Genomic DNA, 16,125 nt, shown 5'->3' on the forward strand with positions numbered 1-16,125 from the left:
ATACACCTACGCTCATTCCAAAGCATCCAGTTTTCCACAGGAAGGTCTTTGGCTTAAATAATGATCCTTGAGTGTTGGGATGGCTTTGCATTAATGTAACATCAGCACCATGAAATTATGAGTTGGACCAATGTTTGTTTTAGTAATTGATACAGCACCTCAAGCGTCCGCGGTGTGATCCTGAGCTTGGAGTTTCGGATATTCTTGTGTACATGTGGGTTTCCTCCAGGTTTTCCGGTTTCCTCCCACCGTCCAAAAACATGCAGGTAGTAAGACGGGCTATTCTAAATTGCCCCTAGGTGCGAGTGTGTGAATGTGTGTGAGTGCAGATGAACTGGCGTCCTGTCTGGAGTGAATTCTGCCACCTGGCTCTCTGGGATAGGGTCCAGATGCATTTTGACCCTGACCTAGATAAAGCCCATAGTGAATATGAATGAATAATAATTTGTTGTAGAATGACTGACCACATAGTGAGTGTATTAGCTGCGTAGTTGTTCTATAGCTCCCAATACTGAAAGGATTTGGTCGAAACAATTACAATTATGTGTAATTCTAAACAACCACCCTGTGCCTTCTGTGTGGCTATGCCTTTAGAAATAGTGCATACAGTGGTGCTTGAAAGTTTGTGAACCCTTTTGAATTTATATATGTCTGCATAAATATGACCTAAAACATCATCAGATTTTCACACAAGTCCTAAAAGTAGATAAAGGGAACCCAATTAAACAAATGAGACAAAAATATTCAGTCTCAGTCATTTATTTATTGAGGAAAATAATCCAGTGTTACTGGAAAATAATCCAGTGCCACTGTGAGTGGCAAAAGTATGTGAACCTCTAGGATTAGCAATTAATTTGAAGGTGAAATTTGAGTCAGGTGATTTCCATCAATAGGATGGCAATCAGGTGTGAGTGAGCGACCTGTTTTATTTAAAGAACAGGAATCTATCCGAGTCTGATCTTCACAACACATGTTTGTGGAAGTGTATCATGGCATGAACAAAGGAAATTTCTGAGGACCTCAGAAAAACAGTTGTTGATGTAACCTTTTCAGGCTCGAACGGTTACAAAGCCATCTCTAAAGAGTTTGGACTGCACCGATCCACAGTCAGACAGATTGTGTACAAAAGGAGGAAATTCAAGACCATTGTTACCCTCCCCATTAGTGGAGACCAACAAAGGTCACTCCAAGAGCAAGACGTGTAATAGTTCACGAGGTCACAAAGGAACCCACGGTAATGTCCAAGGAACTGAAGGCCTCTCTCACATTGGCTAATGTTAATGTTCACGAGTCCACCATCAGGAGAACACTGAACAACAATGTTTTTGTCTCGTTTGTTTAATTGGGTTCACTTTGTTCTACTTTTAGGTGTGAAAATCTGATGTTTTAGGTCATATTCATGCAGAAAATTCTAAAGGGTTCACAAACTTTTGAGCAGCACTGTACAATGAGTTTTCTGCTCTGCTGCAACATTTCGCAGCCCAGTCCTCAATACCCAGAAACCTGCCTGGAAAAGCGTAAAAATGTTGACTATCTACGATCTCAGAAGAGAAACATTTCAGTAATGCATCTGACTGAGCTAATCGAATCATTGCTTCATGCTTTATAAGGTTAAAATGGGTGTGGTACTGTGTTGAAGTGTATTCCCAGTCCTCTCAGTAATATGCTGCGCTGTCCAGAAAACATGCTGTTTGATGAATTGGCTGCTCTAAACATCCATTAGGAGTGAATGGGGGTGTATTCCTATTTCACACTCAGTGATATATACTGGCGTTTTCAAACATATTCCAAAAATAGCTCATCCACACTGAAACGTCTGAAAAGGCTTACATCCCTATACTGCACATGCGTAAAACGTAAGAAGCTTTGGCCTGCGTCATTTCCGTCCTGACGGTTGTACAAAGTGACATTAATCTTTAACAACACTATCAAACTGGATATCAGGCACATCAACTGCAGTACAACCTCATCCATCATCTCGTTTGTTTTGAGTGGAATGGGTCACATGATTGTCACCGTTTTTGAATCTCTCCCTTTTTCTCAGTCCACACTACGACACGAAAACAGCATTTTATTTTATCCACTTTATTTATCCACTTGGGAGAGCGTTTTCGGAAAAAAAAAAAAAGCTCTGATTTTGCTGGACAAAAACACTGTCTCAGTGTGGACGGAAGGCCGAAACGTAGGAAAAATAGAAAGATGTGTTTTCAGATTTATTCAGATTAATGTGGACGTACCCAGGGATAGGCGCTGAATCCACCACACCCATACACTTTCAGAAGAAGGGGTAGTAAACTGTACCAATTCTTGCTGCTAGGGCAGTTTTACACCATACCTTACGTATGTATCTGTTACCTAGAAAGTTGCATATATTGTATTGTTTATTATAAGTTTTACTTACAATATGTACCAGTTTAGTATCCTCTTATACCACAATGACTTGCCAATGCTTGTAATTAGACATTTATCAATGTACTTTTTATCCATTTATACTTATGTTTAATGTCGTGGAAACAAGTTATGCACTTACGTTATACGAGGACATCAATTTAAACCTGTCAGAATTACTGTCATCTTCTGACCAATCAGAATGCAGAATTTAACAGCGCTGCGGTATAAAGGATGTTAGTTCAAGTTGAGTCCTGTCTCTTCATCTTTCACTCTCATTCAATCCCATTTCTCTCTCTCTCTTTCTTTTGAGTCGTGCATGTGATGCAGGCTTGTGACCTTTGTTAAAGAATTGAGTTAGATGTGTATATCCACCCACACAACACGCACACACACACACACACACACACACACACACAAAGAGAGAGATTGTCCCAGGGCTATGCATGCTGTCATACCTTTTTACTCACTTCCTCTGTAAGATATTATGTCTTCCGTAGCTCTGTAAGTGTGACACTATGGTGGTATCTGAGGCTTCAACACTCCGGCACTTCGCAGCATGCAGGTGGTTTTGGTTTCAGACCAGAAATCAGCCATCTGGTTTTAATAAGTTTGTGTGTGTGAGAAACAAGTGAACACACTCGAAAAAACCTGCACGCGTATAAACACCCGTGCAATCAGAGCAACCTGATGCTGATGACACACATTTCACTTGCAGTCATTTGAATTTTTCCTTCTTTCGCTCCATTATAAATGCTGATTAGCGTAAACGGTTGTGCCGTGTCATTTGTCCTTGTCATTTGTTTGGAATGTCTTTCTCCGTAAAGCATGCATGGGCGTGAGAAAGCACTGTAAGGATTGAAACATGGCCGACCTTGATTAAGCTTATGCTTGACTGTTTGAATCGGAGACATTTGGTGAATGAAAGCTGCACGAGTGGCGAGTGGCGTACAAGGCTGGAAGTCTTGTACTCGTTAGAATCAAGCATGCTCGTTAGAATATTAAGCCACGCCCATTAGGACTGTTCTCAGCTCGGCCGTCAGTTTGAGCAGTGCTTTAGAGCATTTCAACAAAAAGAGAAATGGTCCTTGGTACAACAAGCACATTTGAAAACTTTTTAATCATTTTTTAAAAGTTGAATATATGCATGTGGATTTTGATACCGATTCGATACTGATTAAGTTTTGTAATAGTTTTGGTACACATTTAAACATGTGATAAATCTTTTACGTATATTTAGGAAAAAAATATTTTTAGTTGTTTTTAAGAGATAAATTTACAATAATACACTAGCAATAATAGAAATACAACACTTGGTACATGTAAAATATCACAAAATCAAATGACTAATCAAGTCAGATTGGTTAGATAGTTAACGTTAGTTATTGACTTCATAATAATCACTTTACACCACCAAAAACTGAGCATGCTATGACTACTGCTTAAAAACAATGTTGTGTCACTATTTTTTCTTTAACTAGAGTTGTTTCATGTCAGTTAGGAAACAGTATTCACAGTACAAGCATGTGAAGTCATTTGTCATTGGTTTATCACATTAGGTGTTAAGTTATCACTTTGACTTTCACTTTCTTGATGTTACACATCTGCTCCTTTACTGTTTGAAAAAATTAAATACAAACTAAAAGTTTTACGATTTTAAAGATGACCCCAGCATGGCTGAGATCATTTGTCTGGTGTTTGCTGTGTTTATCTCCACACTCTGATATACTGAACATTCCTATGTTTGTGTGTGTTTGCTGTGTGGAATGCTAGCTCTGCTTGCTAGCTCGGACCACCAGCTCTGTTTGCTAGCCACGTGAGGCCACGAAACTGTCCTTTGAAAGCCTCGTTTCTAAATTTATGACCTGAACCCACTAACCTCACTTACTTTACCTCGTTTAATTGATTTTCTCATCTCCTCGTGTCTTCATTTATCTCTGCCGCAGCTGTGGTGCGCTGTGTTTTACGGCTAATTTTATAATGTGCTCCTAAAATAGAACGAGAAAGGGATGGACATAAATCTACACAGTGTACAGGCAGATGCATCAAATGTCCCAGGAGGCCGGGCTCTGAACCGTCTTTTTCCATACTTGAACGCTAATGAAAGGCATTCTATCGCTAGCTGATTGGGTCCAGGCCTTCGTGACGATCTGTAATACATGTAACTCCATGTTTACGTACACGTGGTGAGTTTCTCGTGCTTTCTGGAATTAGTGGACCTTCATGGTTACTTCTAATGAGGATTAATGGAATAAATCGTTTCCTGGATTGTGCTCACTCATCAGATTTTACACAATTACACGGTGATTGTATTAAAGAAATATTTTGGCACAAATATCAAACTTGCATAATTTCCGCCTCAGCCCACATACCGTTAATGAACCAAGATGAGATGTATGGTGCCCATCACTGGTTTCTAGTAATATGAGGCTGATGCAGTTGACGCCAGTCACCCACCCAGTTTTCTGTAGAACTCTTCCTCAAACTACTTCCAAGACACACTGTGACTTACATTAATCTGTAAACATTGACAAAATGGCATTGTTGCGCTGAGTGCTATAACTTAATACAAATGTACCAATGTCTACACTTTAATCCTAGCATTTACTATTTCAAGTCCCTTGCTACAGAGGAGGTATCATGATACAACAGTGTTTGTTCAACTAAAGCAACAGTCAGACTACACATGAATAAAATTCACCCAGGAAAAAAAGCATGGACATGGGACCTGAAAAACCTTCTAGGTGAAAGTGTTTATCTACGTGACCTTGTTAGGAAATAGAAACCAGCGGGGCTGTGATCTCAGTCTCGTTTTGATTAGAAAGAAGTATGGAGAATCTGCTTATTATTTACTGTCGGTCACACCAGTCCCTTGCCTGGCTCTTTTCATACTGTTGCTGTGCATATATGGAAAAATGAATTTAAAAAACGAATAAAAAACTAATTTGGCATCTCACAACATACAGTATACTAGGGATTTTAAGGTACAATTGGGTTTTTTTCTTTCTGCATGCTAGGAATTTCTTGTTAGCAATGTTGGCACCTCTGCATTATAGGGGGAACCATCTTAAACTTTATCTTTTCTACTATCTTAAACTATCTTTTCTTATCTTTTCTTTCACTCTTCTCACTGAACTTTTCCACCTACAGACTTGTAGAGCAAAGCTAGAATTTATGCGGATAATGTACTTCCACTTTGAACCTGCAGATGTAAAATGAGATTACATAGCTTAATGACGTTGTCTGGCACGAGTATATGAAGATTTATAAACGTATTTACAGAAGATTTTGGTGGAGAGAGACCTTATTTACTTGTTAGCTTCTGTACATTAGTCTCATATGCCCAGTACAAAACGACCAAACATGTTTTGTGCTGAACCATTTCTTTAATGTTAGTCAGATACACAGCAGCTGAGTCAGTGCATTGTTTGGATTTGGTGCTAAAAGTACATCTGATGGTAGATGGATAGTCATGATGGGCTGACATTCCTGTCTGGTTTGACTCAAAGGAAAATATCTGATTAAGTTTTGTTTTTCAACTCTCCCACAACAATTTGTTCAGAGGTTTAAAACATTTTTACATGGAACTGGATAAAACACAATTTAATGAACGTCTGTGAAACAAGTTCCTGTTATCACTTCTGTCATGCAGCTATAAACAGTTGATCTGTCAGTCTTGACGTTCATAAGAAAACCACAGCTCGTCATGTTACCAAGAAATGTGCAAAGTGCCAAGCCCTCTGTCCTCTACACTTTCCCACGGTGGACATATTACTGTTACAAAGTGCTGACACTGGAGACTCCTTGAATCCATCCATCAATTATCAATCCATCAATCCATCAATCAATTATCAATCCATTATCATCCATCAATCCATCCTACACCGGGTAACTGGCGAGCATGGAGTCTATCCCAGGGAACTCGGACCACAAGGCAGGGGACACCCTGGTTGGGGTGCCAATACATTCACACACCACGGACAATTTGGAAATGCCAATCAGCCTACAACTGATTAGGGAGTTAGGCACAGCACCCAGAGAACATACAAACTCCACACACACAGGACAGAGGTGGGATTCAAACACGCAACCCTGGAGGTGCGAGGCAAACATACTAACCACTACGCCACTAAGTCTTCCATTTACCATATTTGGTCACAACTTCCTGTTCTCACATACTTTCCTCTGTTAAGCGATATCATTTCATCTAGAAAGAAAGGGTTGAAATTCGGGAATAATTCGTGAAAACGTGGTTTCATCCAATCACAGAGCACCAAGTTCCTGTGACTCGCAAAATGGCGCCTTGACAACGTTTCCTTTAATGGTGGACCTCTTCCTTTCGCATAGTGTCAGTGGGATTTGTCCTGCAATATTAGTTTGAAAGTTTAGATTTCTTTCAGTATGTTAACGTTATTCTGTCGCACTTTTTATCAACACAAAAGTGTAAAGGTGTAATGAATCGATCACATTAGCAAGCTAGATAGCGTCTGCTAACTTCTTGAATGTCTGCTAATGTTATGGGATTAAATCTAAGATGGATAGTTACTGTTGTCACAGCGTTCTTGCTCTGTGATTGGTCGAAGCCATCTGCACTCATTAATTATTCATGAAAGAAACCATGCTGCCTGGTGACTGTTTCCGCATGTTCCTGCTTGCTTTTCGTCTTCCTGCTGCACAATGTGTAGTCTTGTGTATTTATACAATCAGAACAAGGCGTGACTTCCTGAAACTTGTCTTCTGTCCCTTTCCCAGTTCTCTGGCTGCTGGTTCCTGTTAGTCTGGTGTTTTCTCTGGTTCTGACCCTTGGCTGTTTTTCTCTCTCTTGTATCATCCTGTATGAGTTTTTCCAACCTCAATTTTTTTTATATCGCGACCAGAAGTTTTTGCTCTTTCATTCACTTTTCCACTTGCTTTCTTTCTTTCACTCTTTTTTGGCCTTCTTTCGCTCTTTCATTCATGCTTTAATTTTTTTTCTCTTTCTTTGGTTCTTTGTTTCTTTCTTTCACTCTATTTTGCTTTTTTTCACACTTTCATTCGCTCTTTCACTTTTTCACTTTCTTTCCTTCACTTTTTCTTTCACTCCTTTTACTCTATTTTGCTCTTTTTTGCTCTATCATTCACTCTTTCACTTTCTTTCTTTCTTTATTTCACTCTTCATTTTGCTCTTTTTCACTCTTTTATTTGCTCTGTCACTTTCTTTCTTCTCTCACTCTTCATTTAGCTCTTTTCTGTTCTTTCATTCTTCTTTCACTCTTCATTTTGCTCTTTTTTGCTCATTCATTTGCTCTTTCACTTTTTCACTTTCTTTCTTTCTTCTTTTCTTTTTTCTTTTTCACTCTATTTTCCATTCTTTCACTCCTTCACTTTGTTTCTTTTATTCATTATTTTGCTCTTTATTCACTCATCTGCTCTTTCTTTCTCTCTTGCTCTTTCTTTCTTTTTTTGTCCTTTCTTTATTTAACTTTTTCTTTTGCTCTTTCGCAATTTTACTTTTTAACCTATTCTTTCATTCGTTCTTTCTTTTTTGCCTTCACTTTTTATTTCTGTCTTTGACTCTTTATTTCAGTCATTCTTTCTTTTACCCTTTCTTTCGTACACTCTTTATTTTGCTCTTTATTTTGCTCTTTTATTCACTTTCACTTTTTCACTGTCTTTCTTTCACTCTATCTTCCATTCGTTCACTCTGTCTCATTCTTTCACTCCTTTGTTTTGTTTCTTTCATTCATTCTTTTGCTCTTTATTCACTCATTTGCTCTTTCTTTCACTTTCTTTCTCTCTTGCTCGTTCTTTTTTGTCCTTTCTTTATTTCACTTTTTCTTTTGCTCATTCATTCTTTCGCTGTTTAACTTTTTCACCTATTCTTTCTTTTGTTGTTTTTTGGCCTTCACTTTTTCTTTCTCTCTTTGACTCTTTCTTTCTTTCTTTCTTTCTTTCACTCTTTCTTTTGCTCTTTCTTTATTTCCTTCACTTCCTTTTGCTCTTTCTTTCACTTCCTGTTGCTATTTGGTTTGCTTCCTTTTGTTCTTTCACTCTATCTTTTTTTCTTTCTAACACGCTTACTTTAATCTTTATTTCTTGTTTCTCTATTATTATTTTTTGGTCTTTCTGTAATGTTTGCTTTTTTTCTGTAATTAGAAGCAATGCAGTCACAATCAGCCGTTCCTGAGGTGTAAACCATTTGAACATCAGGTGTCTAACCCTAACCCTAACCCTGTCTCCCGTCCTCCGCCTGGGAGTCTGCAGCTTTCCTTATCTGTCATATTTGGGATAACGTGACGCAAACCATGGTTGGGTTTATTCTTTCATGGGCGTGTCAATGCAAGGGTGTTGTTTTTATTTGTGGCAGTCCACAAATCACAGTCATTACCCGATGATCTGTCTATGATTTATAATCAGTATATTATCGAGGCTCTGTCAAATCAGGACGTAACTGCAAAATAAGACGTCTCGACGAAACACAGAAACCTATAAAGTAAACAATCAAGGCAGAATGAAACCCAGACCAAGTGAACATGCAGTAAGGGAACTGAGCAGGCCGGGGGTGGAGACACGATCAAAACAGTGCTTGTTGCCTTGGGAATGGTGAACGTTTTTTCACTTTTGTCTCAGCACTTCCGCTAGTTTGTACCCTAGAGGAGCTTCCGTTACTAATTTTGGCACAAGCGAAAGAGATTAGATAAGGGATTTAGTTGACATCGATGTATATTTCCGGAATTTATTCAGAACGTACAATCTAACAGTTAGCCATAAAATGGTTACTTTTTTAGCAGCGTCAAATATGGATCATAAAATAATGAATACTTTGTCTTTGACTTGTCTGTGTACATATTTAGCGTGATTCATCCGACGTTTTACAGTTAGCAAGCAGAAACGACTGAACAGAGTGTGACATGCAGTCTAGACATGCAGTTTGCACAATGCTAAAGCTGTAGCTATAAACGACATCACTAGAGGAAGCACGACACCACCTTTTCAAACTTTTGCGTATCAGCTGATTCTGATACCCATCTGATGTTTTCTCTTTAAAAACTACTAGGCTTTAAAATAACTTTTTAACCTGAAGTACTTAAAGAAATATGTGAAAAATACATAACTAAAAACATGACTTACAGAAAACCACGGCATATGTTGTTGTTATTATTATTATATCACGTCGATATTTGCTGCAGCAGCCTGCAACACATACTGGCAGGGAATGAATGAATGAGGAATGAATAGAAGAATGTGATGTTTGATGCGGTCATGCTGGGTATTAAAGAGAGAACGTAATCGGGAACGCCAAACCAAAATCGAAAAAAAAAATGCCTGTCGCAAAGCCGTGAGCTGGCGCAAATACCTTCTTCTTCAAAGTGAATGAATTTCCTTCCATTTCCTTCTAAACCAACTTACAGTTGGAAAACGGAATAAAACGTACACATTCGAACAGCTAAAGACACATTTATAGCTCACGTTGCCGATATGATTTCTCTCGCTCGACCAGAGCAGCTTCATCAGGGTGATTTTTATAACGTCGGGGCGGGACACTTCAGATTCTAAAGTGTATTTGATTGGACAGAAAATCTGATGAGAATCTGAAGTGCAGAATGATGTGATCGAAATTGTTGATCCGTACCAACTTTGAATGCATATATCTTCTAAGTGCGAATTTTGTCATCGTTTTTGGAGCGCACTAGCTTAGAGATAAACTTACAGGTAACATATTCAAGCTAAAAGTCACAAAAGCTCAATTTTGATTTCATGGGGGCTTTCACCTGCGACACAGGAAGTCACACCTCTGAGCTTGACGGACAGAAATGCTTCTTATGCATGGCTTGTGCAAACAAACCCGATGCTAAATTTGTATCTGTGCAGATTTTCTCCATTGTATCGTTTGCAATGTAAAAGCTTTGTTTGCTGGACTCAGAGGTGTGATTTCCTGTGCACCAGAGTGCTCAGCGTGTCATTTTCTTTAAAACATTCTTTTTTTCTGTTTAGTGCTAGAGCTTTGTACAAGCTTTTTAATAATCCAACACTTTATAGGCTCAGTTTCTCAAAAGAACATAAAACGTGACTTCCCAAAAATGGTACTTCTCTCGCAGAGATGATGTAGAGGCGAAAGGCATGAAATAAAAAACGTGTGAAGGCAATGGTATTGTGATCAGTAGCAGGACAGTGTCTCAGTACACAGCTTTTCTTCAGCCAGCGTTTACGCTCCTGAGATAAACTCTGTGTCATTCAGAAGGCAGGAAACGGACTGCTTCAGAAACTCATGCAGTGAACAGCAGAGCAAATAAAACCAGTGAGCTCGCTGTGGGGGGACAGACAGGTGTGACCTCAGGGTCGTGACCCTGTGACTCTGTGACCTGGGGGCATGTACCCCCAAGCACAAGACAACACACACACACACACACAGAGGCACATATAAATACAGAGAGAAGTAAAACAGATAAACAGAGACAGACAGACAGTTATATATATATTATATATTTTATATAGTGAGACAGACAGATATATAAATACAGAGACAGACAGACAGATATTCAGAGGGACAGACGGATTGCTGGAGAGAAAGAGATGGATATTCAGACAGACAGATATAAAGATCAGACAAACAGACAGATAGATATACAGAGAGACAGACAGACAGATATATGGAGACAGACAGACAGTTATACCGATAGACAGATGGATGGATATAGAGACAGACAGACAGACATATATACAGAGACAGGCAGACAGACAGATATGTAGAGACATATACAGACACATTTAAAAAGAGAGAGACAGATAGATAGATAGACAAACAACCTGACAGACACGTAAAGACAGACTGATGGATATTCAGAGAGATAACAGCGAGGCAGACAGATTGACGTACAGAGAGACAGAGACAGATATATAGACAGACATAACGACAGGGTTAGACAGACATAGAGAGACAGACAGGCACACATATAATAGAGACAGACAGATAGATATATAGAGAGACAGACATATAGATATACAGAGGGACAGACAGACAGTTATACAGAGAGACAGCAGATGGATGGATATAGAGACAGACAGATATCCAGAGACAGGCAGACAGTTATACAGAGAGACAGACAGACACATTTAAAAAGAGAGAGACAGACAAATAGAAAGACAAACAAACTGACAGGCAGACAGAGACATAAATACAGAGAGACAGACAGACAGATATACAGAGATAGACAGTTATGTAGGGAGACAGACAGACATATAAATACAGAGACAGACAGATAGAATATTCAGAGAGACAGATTGATATACATAGAGGCAGAGACAGATTTATAGACTGACAGAACGACAAGGTCAGACAGTCAGACAGACAGATATATATATATATATATATATATATATATATATATATATATATGAGAGAGAGACATGCATAAATATAATGCAGACAGACAGATATATATATATATTTATATAGAGAGGGACAGACAGACCGTCATGTAATCAGAGAAGGAACTCTGAACTAAAGTTCCCAGCAGCCACTGCATCACAGTCACATGACCACCTGCACCTGAATCACGTTCCTGTTAACGAGCCCTCGTGTATATAGCCACAGTTTGCACTGCATTCTTTGTCTTACGTTTGTCGTTCTTTGCCATTGTTCCTGTTGCTGTGTTTTGATCTTTTGTTTATGTTTATTCTTAGCCTTAGTGTTTTGCTGCTAATTCACAGTTCTAGTTTTGTGCTTGGTTGTGCTATAAATTAAAGAAATTGTGCACTTGCATCCGTCTCCACCTTGGAATCGTGACACAGATATACAAAGAGACAGACAGACAGATAGATAGATAGACGGGCAGAGAGACCGATATGTAGAGAGACAGACAGACACATTTAAAAAGAGAGAGACAGACAGATAGATAGATAAACAAACTGATAAGACAGACAGACACATAAATACAGAGAGACAGACAGATATACAGAGACCTACATTTACATACAGAGACAGAGAGACAGATGGAGACAAACAGACAGAGAGAGAGAAAGACAGAGAGAGAAGGCATATTTTTGAGTTGAGAATTTCTGCTGCGTGACTCATTTTGGCTGTTCAGCTGTCAGAGGGTATCAGAGAGGAAAGACTGAAGTGTCTCTGCTCCAACACACACACACACACACACACAACAAACAAAACTTGTTAAAGGAAAGACTTCCTCTGAACTCTTCCAGGCCTGTCCAGCTCTCTTGATCTGCAAAGTTTAATTTATAGCTGAGGAACAGACATTTCCTCCCTATAATCTTCATAATGTCTAACCCACTGCTGTGTTTCTCTCTCTCTATCTATCTGTCTGTCTTTCTCTCGTTCTGTCTAATCTAATTTGCGCAGTTTCCAGCTTAACCCCAAATGTAGTCGGCCGAGCTAGAGCTATGAGGCTAATGTAGCATTACAGTTCAGGGAGTGCGACATGATAAAAATATATCACCATTCACATCGCTATGATACGGAATTCCAGTACATGATGTGAAGTAAATAAAGTACACAATTCCAGTCAGTTTGGAATTAGGTTCAAAATGTAATAAAAACATGTTACGATATCCAGAAAAAAAATATTGCTACATCATTTATCAGGATATTGATATCATATCATCATGTTGCCCAACCCTACTAATGTCTTTCCATAAGTATATGCACCTATCCTCATATTTTTGCATCAAACTCATTGTTAAGCTCCGTGAATGATCATCTGTAGTCCATTTTAAGAAAATTGGAACTATATTATCATCTTCTCAGGAGTGCTGATCCTGAGTTTTAGTTTGGACCGGATTTAGATTTAGCAGACAAATTGTGGTTTAAACCCCACTTTAAAACCAGCTCTAACTGTAACTTTTTCAGATTACTGTGTATCTGACGTTTTTTTTCCATTCCAGCGTGTGGCTCAACTGTCTACGTCTTTCAGAACGTGTCAGTCTGGGTTGCCAGATTGGAACAATCCAAAATGATGTATAATAATTAATATGATCATGAAATCATAAAAAAATATGTATTATTTCCAACCCAAGGTGGATTTTGTCCAATCTGCCAACTGATGAACAAACTTCCTAGCTTGTCTCTGTGAGACAGTTCGTCAGAGAATAACATCGTACCATCATCTGCTCACCAGATCCCAAAACCCACATCACCCCTCCTCCTTTTTCACATGGCACCATCCGTTTTCCATTAACCATCCAACTGCAGGGTGCATACCAACGTTTAAAGCGGGGGGAGGGGGGGACAGGGGTAGTTTGGCGTAGTTAATGTTCTGTCTTAAAACTCCGGTCAGCCCGTGTGATGGTCCAGCAGCTCGCTCTTTGCTCTCTGGCTGTTCTTTCTCAAGCAAAGGTAAACACGCAGAACCAGAAATTGATTTGTTTTTCTTTTGACTCTTCACATCAGACCACACCAATGAAAGTTGCTTTTTCAATCCCCACAAAAATTTAAATTCCCAGCATGATGGTATATTTGACGCAGAACTTTGACCTCTGTAAAGATTTCTTCCCAGGCCTCATCCATAGGAGGCTTAAAAATACAAAAGTAAACTGTTTATTGTTTAAATATTACGTAAGTGTAATAAAAACGGTGACACTGGTGGTATTTGTCAGGCAAGGTGTCCCGTATTCGATAAGCTTAGCTATTTTATTTCTGTCATTTTACAAAAACACTAGATCACTTAGGATCTGTTCTACCAAGTTAGAATGACAAAGGGATTCCCATCATACACTGCTAGTTACAATGATATACTGAATGATGAAATAAAGGGCCTTTCACGCTGAGCGCGATTAAGCGATGCGAATGTATGATGCTCTTGAATCGAAACAATAGATACCCTATGGAGCTATTCGCACCGGGCGTGACAAAGTGAGATTTTTTAGATTTGAGCTTTAGATGATGTGCCCGGAGCCGCTGCTGTTGCACGAAAGGGCGAGATTGGTGGCACTATAGCACAGAAAGCTGTTTTGAAAACCAGTGTAAACACTAAAGAAAAATATTCAGGATGAGAGATGAGAATGGATATTGAGTTCTTGTTATCATTGGTGTCTGAGAACAGAGAACATTTTGATAAAAGTCACAGCGAATTCCATTTTGAGATCCATTTTCTTTCTTTTTCTGTGCTTCTTAACAGTTTTGTGCCTTGTGGTGCCAACATTTAAGTGATTCTTCTTCTCAGTGGTCAAAGACGATAAGCCGATCAGCTGAACAGTGGGTTGCACCGCCTAGCGTGCAGGCGGAAAATGCATTCTCGGTCAACGCCACCTATCCTGCAGGCGTGAATTAGCCGAAGGCGATGAAAAGTTTCGCGTTCGGTGTGAAAGCACCGTTCGTCTGCCATTCGCTTCACTTTATCACGTCGCGCTCTGCGTGAAAGGGCCTTAAGAAGTCAATTTATTTACATATAGCTACATGAAGCTTCTTCAAGTCCTTTATCATGCTCATAAAAACCTGATTAGCAAACAGGCTGTTAACCATTTAGCGAATATTTTTTTTTAAAAATTGTATCATGTGAAAATATATTACATTTAGGAAAATGTTTAAAACATTTTTAGCTTGAAATTAGAAAAGAATGTTTAGAAATAGGCCTGCGAATATCATATAATCGAATAATATTTATTTTATTGTAGTTTTCACAAAAAGATAATACACAAATTCCTATAAATATGCTATATATGCCTCAGATGCTGTTATAGATATAGAATTGATTAAAATCATACGTTATACACTGGAAAAAAAAAATTCTTAGATCAACGTGTTTAAATTAAGGGCAGCATTTCCACTTAAGTACAATATATAAGCGCAACAAAAAGTAAATAGGTAAATAATGGCTTTTGTTGAACTCATTAAATAGAAATAACTCCATCTATGAACTTAAGCTACTGTAGTAACATGGGCATTATATCAATATGTAAAAAATACATAAGGCCATAATGACGTTTTAGAGTGTATGCATTGACTAGTCTACATGTTCATATAAATATGCGAAATATAGAAACAGCTGGTCAATAGTACATTGACCCATATTTAATGAAAAAACAATCTATAGTTTGATTATTATTACATTTTATTTACAATATTATTCATGAAATGTACACGATCACACAATATATTTGAATGTGTTTATATATATATATATATATATATATATATATATATATATATATATATATATATAAATGTAACCTAATGTAATACTTTTCTATTATAATTTCTGATGTTAGTACAAAATAGAAATGTTTTGACAGATATGATAGTTAATATATCTGACTTTTTCCATACTGGAAGATCAAATAAAGTTGTAGCAAGAACAACATTTATTTGATCAATTTTATCAACGTTGATTTCATCACAAAACCATTGCTTTAAGGTTCTGGAAGCCCATTATGACATCCACTTTTTTTCTTTTCTTTTTTTTTTTTTCAAATTCTGAGTTATTTGTCAAAAGTTTTGTTTATTTTAAGGCACCAAACGTCATAGATGTACTTGATTGTACATGTAATAATTAAAGCGAGGTCTCGTGTAAAGTCGTCACGTTCTGTTCTGTTTGTTAGATATAGATCAGACAGTCAGCCTGTTGAATTCTTGGCAATTTTTTTAAGAGGGGAAAAAACAGTCTGGAAACACAAGCTGCTTAAGGAAGTGGACTGGATAATGTCAGGAGCAGAAGCACCACGTTCAGCTCGACTTCCTCACCATGTGACATCCAGCAGTCATCCTCAAGGGGCATTTTATTCACAGACACAGACGATTTCCCC

General features: G+C 38.3%; 1 protein-coding gene across 1 annotated transcript in view; it reads left to right on the top strand.

The window, feature by feature from the left end:
• Positions 1–16,125, top strand: part of itga1 (integrin, alpha 1) — a 69,960-nt gene that overhangs the window by 615 nt on the left and 53,220 nt on the right. The gene's annotated exons all lie outside the window — the stretch shown is intronic.

Source organism: Ictalurus furcatus, chromosome 16 (assembly GCF_023375685.1).
Source record: "Ictalurus furcatus strain D&B chromosome 16, Billie_1.0, whole genome shotgun sequence".
Lineage (NCBI taxonomy): Eukaryota > Metazoa > Chordata > Actinopteri > Siluriformes > Ictaluridae > Ictalurus > Ictalurus furcatus.